This window comes from Arachis stenosperma, chromosome 10 (genome assembly GCF_014773155.1).
Source record: "Arachis stenosperma cultivar V10309 chromosome 10, arast.V10309.gnm1.PFL2, whole genome shotgun sequence".
In the NCBI taxonomy this organism is placed as follows: Eukaryota; Viridiplantae; Streptophyta; class Magnoliopsida; order Fabales; family Fabaceae; genus Arachis; species Arachis stenosperma.
The window spans coordinates 54,904,812-54,915,622 of NC_080386.1; the positions used below are offsets into that span (position 1 = coordinate 54,904,812).

At 39.7% G+C, this 10,811-nt stretch overlaps 1 non-coding gene across 1 annotated transcript; it reads right to left on the reverse strand.

The window, feature by feature from the left end:
• Positions 1 to 232: 232 nt before the first annotated feature.
• Positions 233 to 340, reverse strand: LOC130958338 (small nucleolar RNA R71). The gene has a single exon (XR_009077466.1). It is a non-coding gene; the product is annotated as a small nucleolar RNA R71 (small nucleolar RNA).
• Between the last annotated feature and the right edge of the window lie 10,471 nt (positions 341 to 10,811).

Consider the following 10,811-nt stretch of genomic DNA (forward strand, 5'->3'; position numbering starts at 1 on the left):
TGGACTTCCATTGGAAGATCCTCATCAGTTTTTAGCTGAATTCTTGCAATTCTGTGACACTGTCAAGACTAATGGGGTTGACCCTGAGGTCTACAGACTAATGCTATTCCCTTTTGCTGTAAGAGACAGAGCTAGGACATGGTTGGACTCACAACCTAAAGAAAGCCTGAACTCTTGGGAAAAGCTAGTCAATGCCTTCTTGGCAAAGTTCTTTCCACCTCAAAAATTGAGTAAGCTTAGAGTGGAAGTCCAAACCTTCAGACAGAAGGAAGGAGAATCCCTCTATGAAGCTTGGGAAAGATACAAACAATTGATCAAAAAGTGTCCCTCTGATATGCTTTCTGAATGGAGCATCATAGGTATTTTCTATGATGGTCTCTCTGAACTGTCCAAGATGTCATTGGATAGCTCTGCTGGAGGATCTCTTCATCTGAAGAAGACGCCTGCAGAAGCTCAAGAACTAATTGAAATGGTTGCAAATAACCAATTCATGTACACTTCTGAAAGGAATCCTGTGAACAATGGGACTAATCAGAAGAAAGGAGTTCTTGAGATTGATACTCTGAATGCCATATTGGCTCAGAATAAAATATTGACTCAGCAAGTCAATTTGATTTCTCAAAGTCTGTCTGGAATGCAAAATGCACCAAGCAGTACTAAGGATGCTTCATCTGAAGAAGAAGCTTATGATCCTGAGAACCCTTCAATGGAAGAGGTGAATTACATGGGAGAATCCTATGGAAACACCTATAATTCTTCATGGAGAAATCACCCAAATTTCTCATGGAAGGATCAACAGAGACCTCAACAAGGTTTCAACAACAATAATGGTGGAAGAAACGGGTTTAGCAATGGCAAGCCTTTTCCATCATCTCCTCAGCAACAGACAAAGAATTCTAAGCAGAACCAATCTGACTTAGCAACCATGGTCTCTGATCTAATCAAAACCACTCAAAGTTTCATGACTGAAACAAGGTCCTCCATTAGGAATTTGGAGGCACAAGTGGGACAGCTGAGCAAGAAAATTACTGAACTCCCTCCTAGTACTCTTCCAAGCAATACAGAAGAAAATCCAAAAGGAGAGTGCAAGGCCATCAACATGGCCGAATCTGGAGAGAAAGGAGAGGAAGTGAACGCCACTGAGGAACACCTCAATGGACGTCCACTGGCCTCCACTGAGTTCCCCAATGAGGAACCATGGGAATCTGAGGCTCAAAATAAGACCATAGAGATTCCATTGGACCTACTTCTGCCATTCATGAGCTCTGATGAGTATTCTTCCTCTGAAGAGGATGAGTATGTCACTGAAGAGCAAGTTGCTAAATACCTTGGAGCAATCATGAAGCTAAATGACAAGTTATTTGGAAATGAGACTTGGGAGAACAAACCTCCTTTGCTCACCAAAGAACTGGATGACTTGTCTAGGCAGAAATTACCTCAAAAGAGACAAGATCCTGGGAAGTTTTCAATACCTTGTACCATAGGCACCATGACCTTCAAGAAGGCTCTGTGTGACTTAGGGTCAAGTGTAAACCTCATGCCTCTCTCTGTAATGGAGAAGCTAGGGATCTTTGAGGTGCAAGCTGCAAGAATCTCACTAGAGATGGCAGACAATTCAAGAAAACAAGCTTATGGACTTGTAGAGGATCTTCTGGTGAAAATTGAAGACCATTACATCCCTGCTGATTTCATAGTCTTAGAGACTGGGAAGTGCATGGATGAATCCATCATCCTTGGCAGACCCTTCCTAGCCACAGCAAAGGCTATGATTGATGTTGATAGAGGTGAACTGATCATTCAAGTGAATGAGGAGTCCTTTGTGTTTAAGGCTCAAGGATATCCCTCTATCACCATGGAGAGGAAGCATGAAGAGCTTCTCTCAAGACAGAGTCAAACAGAGCCCCGACAGTCAAACTCTAAGTTTGGTGTTGGGAGGCCACAACCAAACTCTAAGTTTGGTGTTGAACCCCCACAGTCAAACTCTAAGTTTGGTGTTGGGAGGTTCCAACATTGCTCTGAGCATCTGTGAGGCTCCATGAGAGCCCACTGTCAAGCTATTGACATCAAAGAAGCGCTTATTGGGAGGCAACCCAATCTTACTATATTTTATCTATTTCCCTTTGTTATTTTATGTTTTCTGTAGGTTGATGATCATGAGAAGTCACAAAATCAATTGAAAAAGCAAAAACAGAATGAAAAACAGAAAGAAAAATAGCACACCCTGGAGGAAGATGTTGCTGGCGTTTAAACGCCAGTAAGGCTAGCAGTTGGGCGTTTAACGCCCAGTCTGGCACCATTCTGGGCGTTTAACGCCAGAAAGGGGCACCAGACTGGCGTTGAACGCCAGAAAAGGGCAAGAACCTGGCGTTAAACGCCAGAAATGGGCACCAGCCCGGCGTTTAACGCCAGATTTGGCACAAAACGCAAATTTTCTTGCCACTTGGTGCAGGGATGACTTTTCCTTGACACCTCAGGATCTGTGGACCCCACAGGATCCCCACCAACCCCACCACCCTCTTACTTCTTCACCCATTCACCAATCACCTCAACACCTCTTCCCCAAAAACCCTTCACTTATCAAATCCCATCTTTCTCTTCACCACTCACATCCATCCTTCATAAAACCCCACCTACCTCACCATTCAAATTCAAACCACCTTCCCTCCCAAACCCACCCATACATGACCGAACCATGAGCCCCCCTCTCCTATATAAACCCTTCTTCACTCCTTCATTTTCACACAACCTAAACACCACTTCTCCCCCTCTTTGGCCGAACACAAAGCCATTCCCTTCTTCCTCATTTCTTCTTCTTCTACTCTCTTCTTTCTTATTTTGCTCGAGGACGAGCAAACCTTTTAAGTTTGGTGTGGTAAAAGCATTGCTTTTTGTTTTTCCATAACCATTTATGGCATCCAAGGCCGGAGAAACCTCTAGAAAGAGGAAAGGGAAGGCAAAAGCTTCCACCTCCGAGTCATGGAAGATGGAGAGATTCATCTCAAGGGTGCATCAAGACCACTTCTATGAAGTTGTGGCCTTGAAGAAGGTGATCCCCGAGGTCCCTTTTTCACTCAAAAAGAGTGAATATCCGGAGATCCGACATGAGATCCGAAGAAGAGGTTGGGAAGTTCTTACCAACCCCATTCAACAAGTCGGAATCTTAATGGTTCAAGAGTTCTATGCCAATACATGGATCACCAAGAACCATGATCAAAGTGTGAACCCGGATCCAAAGAATTGGCTTACTATGGTTCGGGGGAAATACTTGGATTTTAGTCCGGAAAATGTAAGGTTGGCATTCAACTTGCCTATGATGCAAGGAGATGAACATCCTTACACTAGAAGGGTCAACTTTGATCAAAAGTTGGACCAAGTCCTCACTGACATTTGTGAAGAGGGCGCCCAATGGAATAGAGATTCAAGAGGGAAGTCGGTTCAATTAAGAAGGCATGACCTCAAGCCCGTGGCTAGAGGATGGTTGGAGTTTATCCAACGCTCAATCATTCCCACTAGCAACCGGTCCGAAGTTACTCTAGACCGGGCCATCATGATTCATAGCATCATGATTGGAGAAGAAGTGGAAGTTCATGAGGTTATAGCCCAAGAACTCTATAAGGTGGCGGACAAGTCCTCTACCTTAGCAAGGTTAGCCTTTTCTCATCTCATTTGTCACCTCTGTTATTCAGTTGGAGTTGACATAGAGGGAGACATCCTTATTGATGAGGACAAGCCCATCACTAAGAAAAGGATGGAGCAAACAAGAGACCCCTCTCATCATGAGATCCCTGAGATGCCTCAAGGGATGCACTTTCCTCCACAAGACTATTGGGAGCAAATTAACACCTCCTTAGGAGAATTGAGTTCCAACATGGGACAACTAAGGGTGGAACACCAAGAACATTCCATCCTCCTCCATGAAATTAGAGAAGATCAAAGAATCATGAGAGAGGAGCAACAAAGACAAGGAAGAGACATTGAGGAGCTCAAGCACTCCATAAGACCTTCAAGAGGAAGAACAAGCCGCCATCACTAAGGTGGACCCGTTCTTTAATCTCCTTATTCTTTATTTTTCTGTTTTTCGAAATTTTCATGCTTATGTTTGTCTATGTTTGTGTCTTATGATCATTAGTGTCTTAGTGTCTATGCCTTAAAGTTATGAATGTCCTATGAATCCATCACCTTTCTTAAATAAACAATGTTCTTAATTGAAAAAGAAAAGAATTGCATGAATTTTGAATTTTATAACAGTTTAATTATTTTGATGTGGTGGCCATACTTTTGTTTTCTGAATGTATGCTTGAACAAAGCATATGTCTTTTGAATTTGTGATTCATGAATGTTGGCTCTTGAAAGAATGATGAAAAAGGAGACATGTTACTGAGGATCTGAAAAATCATTAAAGTGATTCTTGAAGCAAGAAAAAGCAGTGAATACAAAAAAAAAAGGGAGAAAAGAAAACGAAAAAAAAAAGAGAGAAAGAAAAAAAGAAAGAAATAAAGTTGTGATCCAAGGCAAAAAAAGAGTGTGCTTAAGAACCCTGGACACCTCTAATTGGGGACTCTAGCAAAGCTGAGTCACAATCTGAAAAGGTTCACCCAATTATGTGTCTGTGGCATGTATGTATCCGGTGGTAATACTGGAAGACAGAGTGCTTTGGGCCACAGCCAAGACTCAATAAGTAGCTGTGTTCAAGAATCATCATACTTAACTAGGAGAATCAATAACACTATCTGGATTCTGAGTTCCTAAAGAAGCCAATCATTCTGAATTTCAAAGGATAAGGTGAGATGCCAAAACTGTTCAGAGGCAAAAAGCTAAAGCCCCGCTCACCTAATTAATACTGATCTTCATAGATGTTTTTGGAGTTCATTGCATATTCTCTTCTTTTTATCTTATTTGATTTTTAGTTGCTTGAGGACAAGCAACAATTTAAGTTTGGTGTTGTGATGAGCGGATAATTTATACGCTTTTTGGCATTGTTTTTATTATGTTTTTAGTATGATCTAGTTAGTTTTTAGTATATTTTTATTAGTTTTTAGTTAAAATTCACTTTTCTGGACTTTACTATGAGTTTGTGTGTTTTTCTGTGATTTTAGGTATTTTCTAGCTGAAATTGAGGGACCTGAGCAAAAATCTGATCCAGAGACTGAAAAGAACTGCAGATGCTATTGGATTCTGATCTCCCTGCACTCGAAGTGGATTTTCTGGAGCTACAGAAGCTCAATTGGCGCGCTCTTAACGGCGTTGGAAAGTAGACATCCTGGGCTTTCCAGCAATATATGATAGTCCATACTTTACCCAAGATTTGATGGCCCAAACCGGCGTTCAAAGTCACCTTCAGATTTCCCAGCGTTAAACGCCGGAACTAGCACCAAAATGGGAGTTAAACGCCCAAACTGGCACAAAAGCTGGCGTTTAACTCCAAGAAGAGTCTCTACACGAAAATGCTTCAATGCTCAGCCCAAGCACACACCAAGTGGGCCCGGAAGTGGATTTTTATGTCATTTACTCATCTCTGTACACCCTAGGCTACTAGTTCTCTATATATAGGACCTTTTACTATTGTATTTTGATCTTCTGATCTTGGGAATCTTTTGATCTTTGGATCTTTTGATCACTTTGGGAGGCTGGCCTCACGGCCATGCCTAGACCTTGTTCTTATGTATTTTCAACGGTGGAGTTTCTACACACCATAGATTAAGGTGTGGAGCTCTGCTGTACCTCGAGTATTAATGCAATTACTATTGTTCTTCTATTCAATTCCGCTTGTTCTTGTTCCAAGATATCACTTGTTCTTCAACTTGATGAATGTGATGATCCGTGACACTCATCATCATTCTCACCTATGAACGTGTGACTGACAACCACCTCCGTTCTACCTTAGATTGGGTGAATATCTCTTGGATTCCTGATACACGATGCATGGTTGATCGCCTGACAACCGAGCGCTCGCCTGACAAACGAGCCAGCCATTCCGTGAGATCAGAGTCTTCGTGGTATAGGCAAGAACTGATGGCGGCATTCAAGAGAATCCGGAAGGTCTAACCTTGTCTGTGGTATTCTGAGTAGGATTCAATGATTGAATGACTGTGACGTGCTTCAAACTCCTGAGGGCGGGGCGTTAGTGACAGACGCAAAAGAATCACTGGATTCTATTCCGGCCCGATCGAGAACCGACAGCTGGATAGCCGTGCCGTGACAGGGTGCGTTGAACATTTCCACTGAGAGGATGGGAGGTAGCCACTGACAACGGTGAAACCCTTGCATAAGCTTGCCATGGAAAGGAGTAAGAAGGATTGGATGAAGACAATAGGAAAGCAGGGAGACGGAAGGGACAAAGCATCTCCATTCGCTTATCTGAAATTCTCACCAATGGAATACATAAGTATCTCTATCTTTATCTTTATATTTTATTCATCATCTATACCCATTTGAGTCTGCCTGACTAAGATTTACAAGGTGACCATAGCTTGCTTCATACCAACAATCTCTGTGGGATCGACCCTTACTCGCGTAAGGTTTATTACTTGGACGACCCAGTACACTTGCTGGTTAGTTGTACGAAGTTGTAGTGATCACAATTTCGTCCGCCAATCAGCTGCTTGTATCTTTCCCAAGCTTCATAGAGGGATTCCCCATCTTTTTGTTTGAAGGTTTGAACATCCACTCTCAGCTTGCTCAACTTTTGAGGAGGAAAGAATTTATCCAAAAAGGCAGTGACCAGCTTATCCCATGATTCCAGGCTATCCTTGGGTTGTGAATCCAACCATACTCTAGCTCTGTCTCTTACAGCAAAAGGGAAAAGCAAGAGTCTGTAGACTTCAGGATTAACTCCATTCGTCTTTACAGTCTCACAGATCTGCAAGAACTCAGTTAAAAACTGATAAGGATCTTCAGATGGAAGTCCATAAAACTTGCAGTTTTGTTGCATTAAGGCAACTAGCTGAGGTTTCAGCTCAAAGTTGTTGGCTCCAATGGCAGGAATGGAGATGCTTCTTCCATCAAACTTGGACGTTGGCTTTGTGAAGTCACCAAGCATTCTCCTTGCATTATTATTATTTTCAGCTGCCATCTCCTTCTCTTGTTCTAATGTTTCTGAAATGTTACCTTTAGAATAATGTAATTTAGCTTCTCTTAATTTCCTCTTCAAAGTCCTTTCAGGTTCTGGATTAATTTCAACAAGAGTGCCTTTTTCCCTGTTCCTGCTCATATGAAAGAGAAGAGAACAAGAAAAGAAAGAGGAATCCTCGATGTCACAGTACAGAGATTCCTTTATGTTAGTAGAAAAAGAAGGGGGGTAGGAGAATGAAGAAGAATTCGGATTTTTAGATGAAGGGAGGTGAAGAGAAGTGTTAGTAATTAAATAATTAAATGGAATAAGAAAAGAGAAGGGAATTTTGAAAATAATTTTAAAAAGGGGTTAGTGATTTTCGAAAATTAGAGATAAATTGTAATTAAAATTAAAATATGAAACATTTAGTTAATTAAAAAGAATTTTTGAAAAAGAGAGAGATATTTTCGAAAATAGAAGAGGGAAAAGTAGTTAAGTGGTTTTGAAAAAGATAAGAAACAAACAAAAAGTTAGTTAGTTGATTGAAAAAGATTTTGAAATTAAATTTTAAAAAGATAAGAAGAAAAGAAGTTAGATAAGATATTTTGAAATCAAAATTTGAAAAATATAAAATTTCGAAAAGGATAAGATAAAAGTTTTAAGAAAAAGATATTTTGAAAAAGAGTTAATTTTTAAAATGACTTAACTAACAAGAAACTACAAGATAAGATTCTAGAATTTAAAGATTGAACCTTTCTTATCAAGAAAGTAACAAACTTCAAATTTTTGAACCAATCACATTAATTGTTAGCTAATTTTCGAAAATTAGATATAAAAGATAAGAAAAAGATTTTTGAAAAACAATTTTTAAAATTTTCGAAAAATAGAAAAAGAATGAAAAAGATATGATTTTTGAAAAAGATTTTTAAAAGATAAGATTTAAAATTGAAATTTTGACTTGACTAGTAAGAAACAACTAATTTTAAAAATTTTTGACCAAGTCAACCCAAAATTTCGAAAATTTGGAGGGAAATAAGGAAAAGATATTTTTTTGATTTTTGAATTTTTAATTATGAGAGAGAAAAACAACAAAATTACTCAATGCATGAAACTTTTAGATCAAAACAATGAATGCATGCAAGAATGCTATGAATGTCAAGATGAACACCAAGAACACTTTGAAGATCATGATGAACATCAAGAACATATTTTTGAAAAATTTTTGATGCAAAGAAAACATGCAAGACACCAAACTTAGAAATCTTTAATGCATGGACTCTAACAAACGAAAAATGCACATGAAAAACAATAAACAACACAAAACAAGAAAACATCAAGATCAAACAAGAGGACTTATCAAGAACAACTTGAAGATCATGAAGAACACTATGAATGCATGGGATTTTCGAAAAATGCAAGAAAAATTTTTAAAAGCATGCAATTGACACCAAACTTAAAAATTGACTCAAGACTCAAACAAGAAACACAAAATATTTTTAGTTTTTTTTTATGATTTTCTAATTTTTTTGTATTTTTATTATTTTTTTTCGAAAATAATGTTAGAAAAAACGAAAAATAAAAGAAAAATTTTGAAAAAGATTTTTGAGAAGAAAATTACCTAATCTGAGCAACAAGATGAACCGTCAGTTGTCCATACTCGAACAATCCCTGGCAACGGCGCCAAAAACTTGGTGGACGAAATTGTGATCTATATTCTTTTGTACTTGCATGAAATCATTATTATGGCATCGGTTGAATTCACAACTCCGTTCAACTAACCAGCAAGTGTACTGGGTCGTCCAAGTAATAAACCTTACGTGAGTAAGGGTCGATCCCACAGAGATTGTTGGTATGAAGCAAGCTATGGTCACCTTGTAAATCTCAGTTAGGCAGATTAAATTTGTTTATGATTTCAAAAATTAATAATAAAAAGAAATAATAAAAGGGATACTTATGCAGATTCATTGGTGGGAATTTCAGATAAGTGCATGGAGATACTGTATGACTCAAGAACGCCTACTTTCCTGTTGCTTCAACTCAATCCTTCTTACTCCTTTCCATGGCAAGCTGTGTATAGGGGTTCACCGTTCGACGATGGCTACTTTTAATCCTCTAGGGAAAATGGTCCTCTGCGGCTGTCACTCGCATGGCTAATCGTCTGGAGGCATCACACTGGCCAAAGACTACATCCCATCCTCGCAGTGAAAACTACGCTCACGCGCTCTGTCACAGCACGGCTAATCACTGGTTGGTTCCCGCTCCTACTGGAATAGAATCCCTTGATTCTTTTGCGTCTGTCACTAACGCCCAGCACTTGCGAGTCTGAAGCACGTCACAGTCATTCATTACCGGAATCCTACTCGGAATACCACAGACAAGGTGAGACTTTCCGGATCCTCATAAATGCCGCCATCTATCTAGCTTATACCATGAAGATTCTGTTGGGGAATCTAAGAGATACACATTCAAGCTCGGTTGCATGTAGAACGGAGGTGGTTGTCAATCACGTGCGTTCATAGGTGAGAATGATGATGAGCGTCACATAATCATCACATTCATCATGTTCTTGGGTGTGAATGAATATCTAGAAATAAGAATAAGAGAGAATTAAATAAAAAGTAATAGTAATTGTATTAAAACTTGAGGTACAGCAGAGCTCCACACCCTTAATCTATGGTGTGCAGAAACTCCACCGTTAAAAATACATAAGTAGAAGGTTCAGGCATGGCCGAATGGCCAGCCCCCTAAAACGTGATCAATAGCCTCTTAGGATGAAGAATAAAACAAAACTGAGACCAAAGATGAAACGTGGTCAAAAGACATCTAATACAATAGTTAAATGTTCTATTTATAATAAACTAGCTCCTAGGGTTTACATGAGTAAGTATTTGATGCATAAATCCACTTCCGGGGCCCACTTGGTGTATGCTTGGGCTGAGCTTGATCAATCCACGAGCTGAGGCTTCTCTTGGAGTTGAACTCCGAGTTATGACGTGTTTTGGGCGTTCAACTCCGGATCATGACGTTTTTCTGGCGTTTAACTCCAGACAGCAGCATGAACTTGGCGTTCAACGCCAAGTTACGTCGTCAATTTCCGAATAAAGTATGGACTATTATATATTGCTGGAAAGCCCTTTTTGTCAGCCTTTTTCAGAGTTTTGCTCAAGTCCCTCAATTTCAGTCAGAATTTACCTGAATTCACAGAAAAACACACAAACTCATAGTAAAGTCCAGAAATGTGAATTTAACACAAAAACTAATGAAAACATCCCTAAAAGTAGCTTGAACTTACTAAAAACTACCTAAAAACAATGCCAAAAAGCGTATAAATTATCCGCTCATCACACTTCAGCCACAATGTTGTCAATTAGGTCGCACCGGAATATAGAATGGTTCTCCAGTGGGTGCTTCATGGTTTCTTCTAAGCTAAAACTCACGACACTCCCATCTATCTTGAATGAGTAGGTTCCCGAATGGGCATACAACTTGAATCTAGAAGTCCTCAAAAATGGCCTCCCAAGTAGGATAGATGATGTCCTCTCGGATCCACTTGATGGCATCTCAAGGACATAAAAGTCGATTGGAAATACCAACCCTTTTATGTTCACCAATACGTCTTCCGCCACACCCGTCATGGTTATTATGCTCTTATCCGCTAAGACAAACCTAGCCGCCGATCGCCTCACTGGTGGTAGCTTCAATAAATGATAAACGGAAAGAGGCATAATACTAACGCATGCACCGAGATCACACATACAAT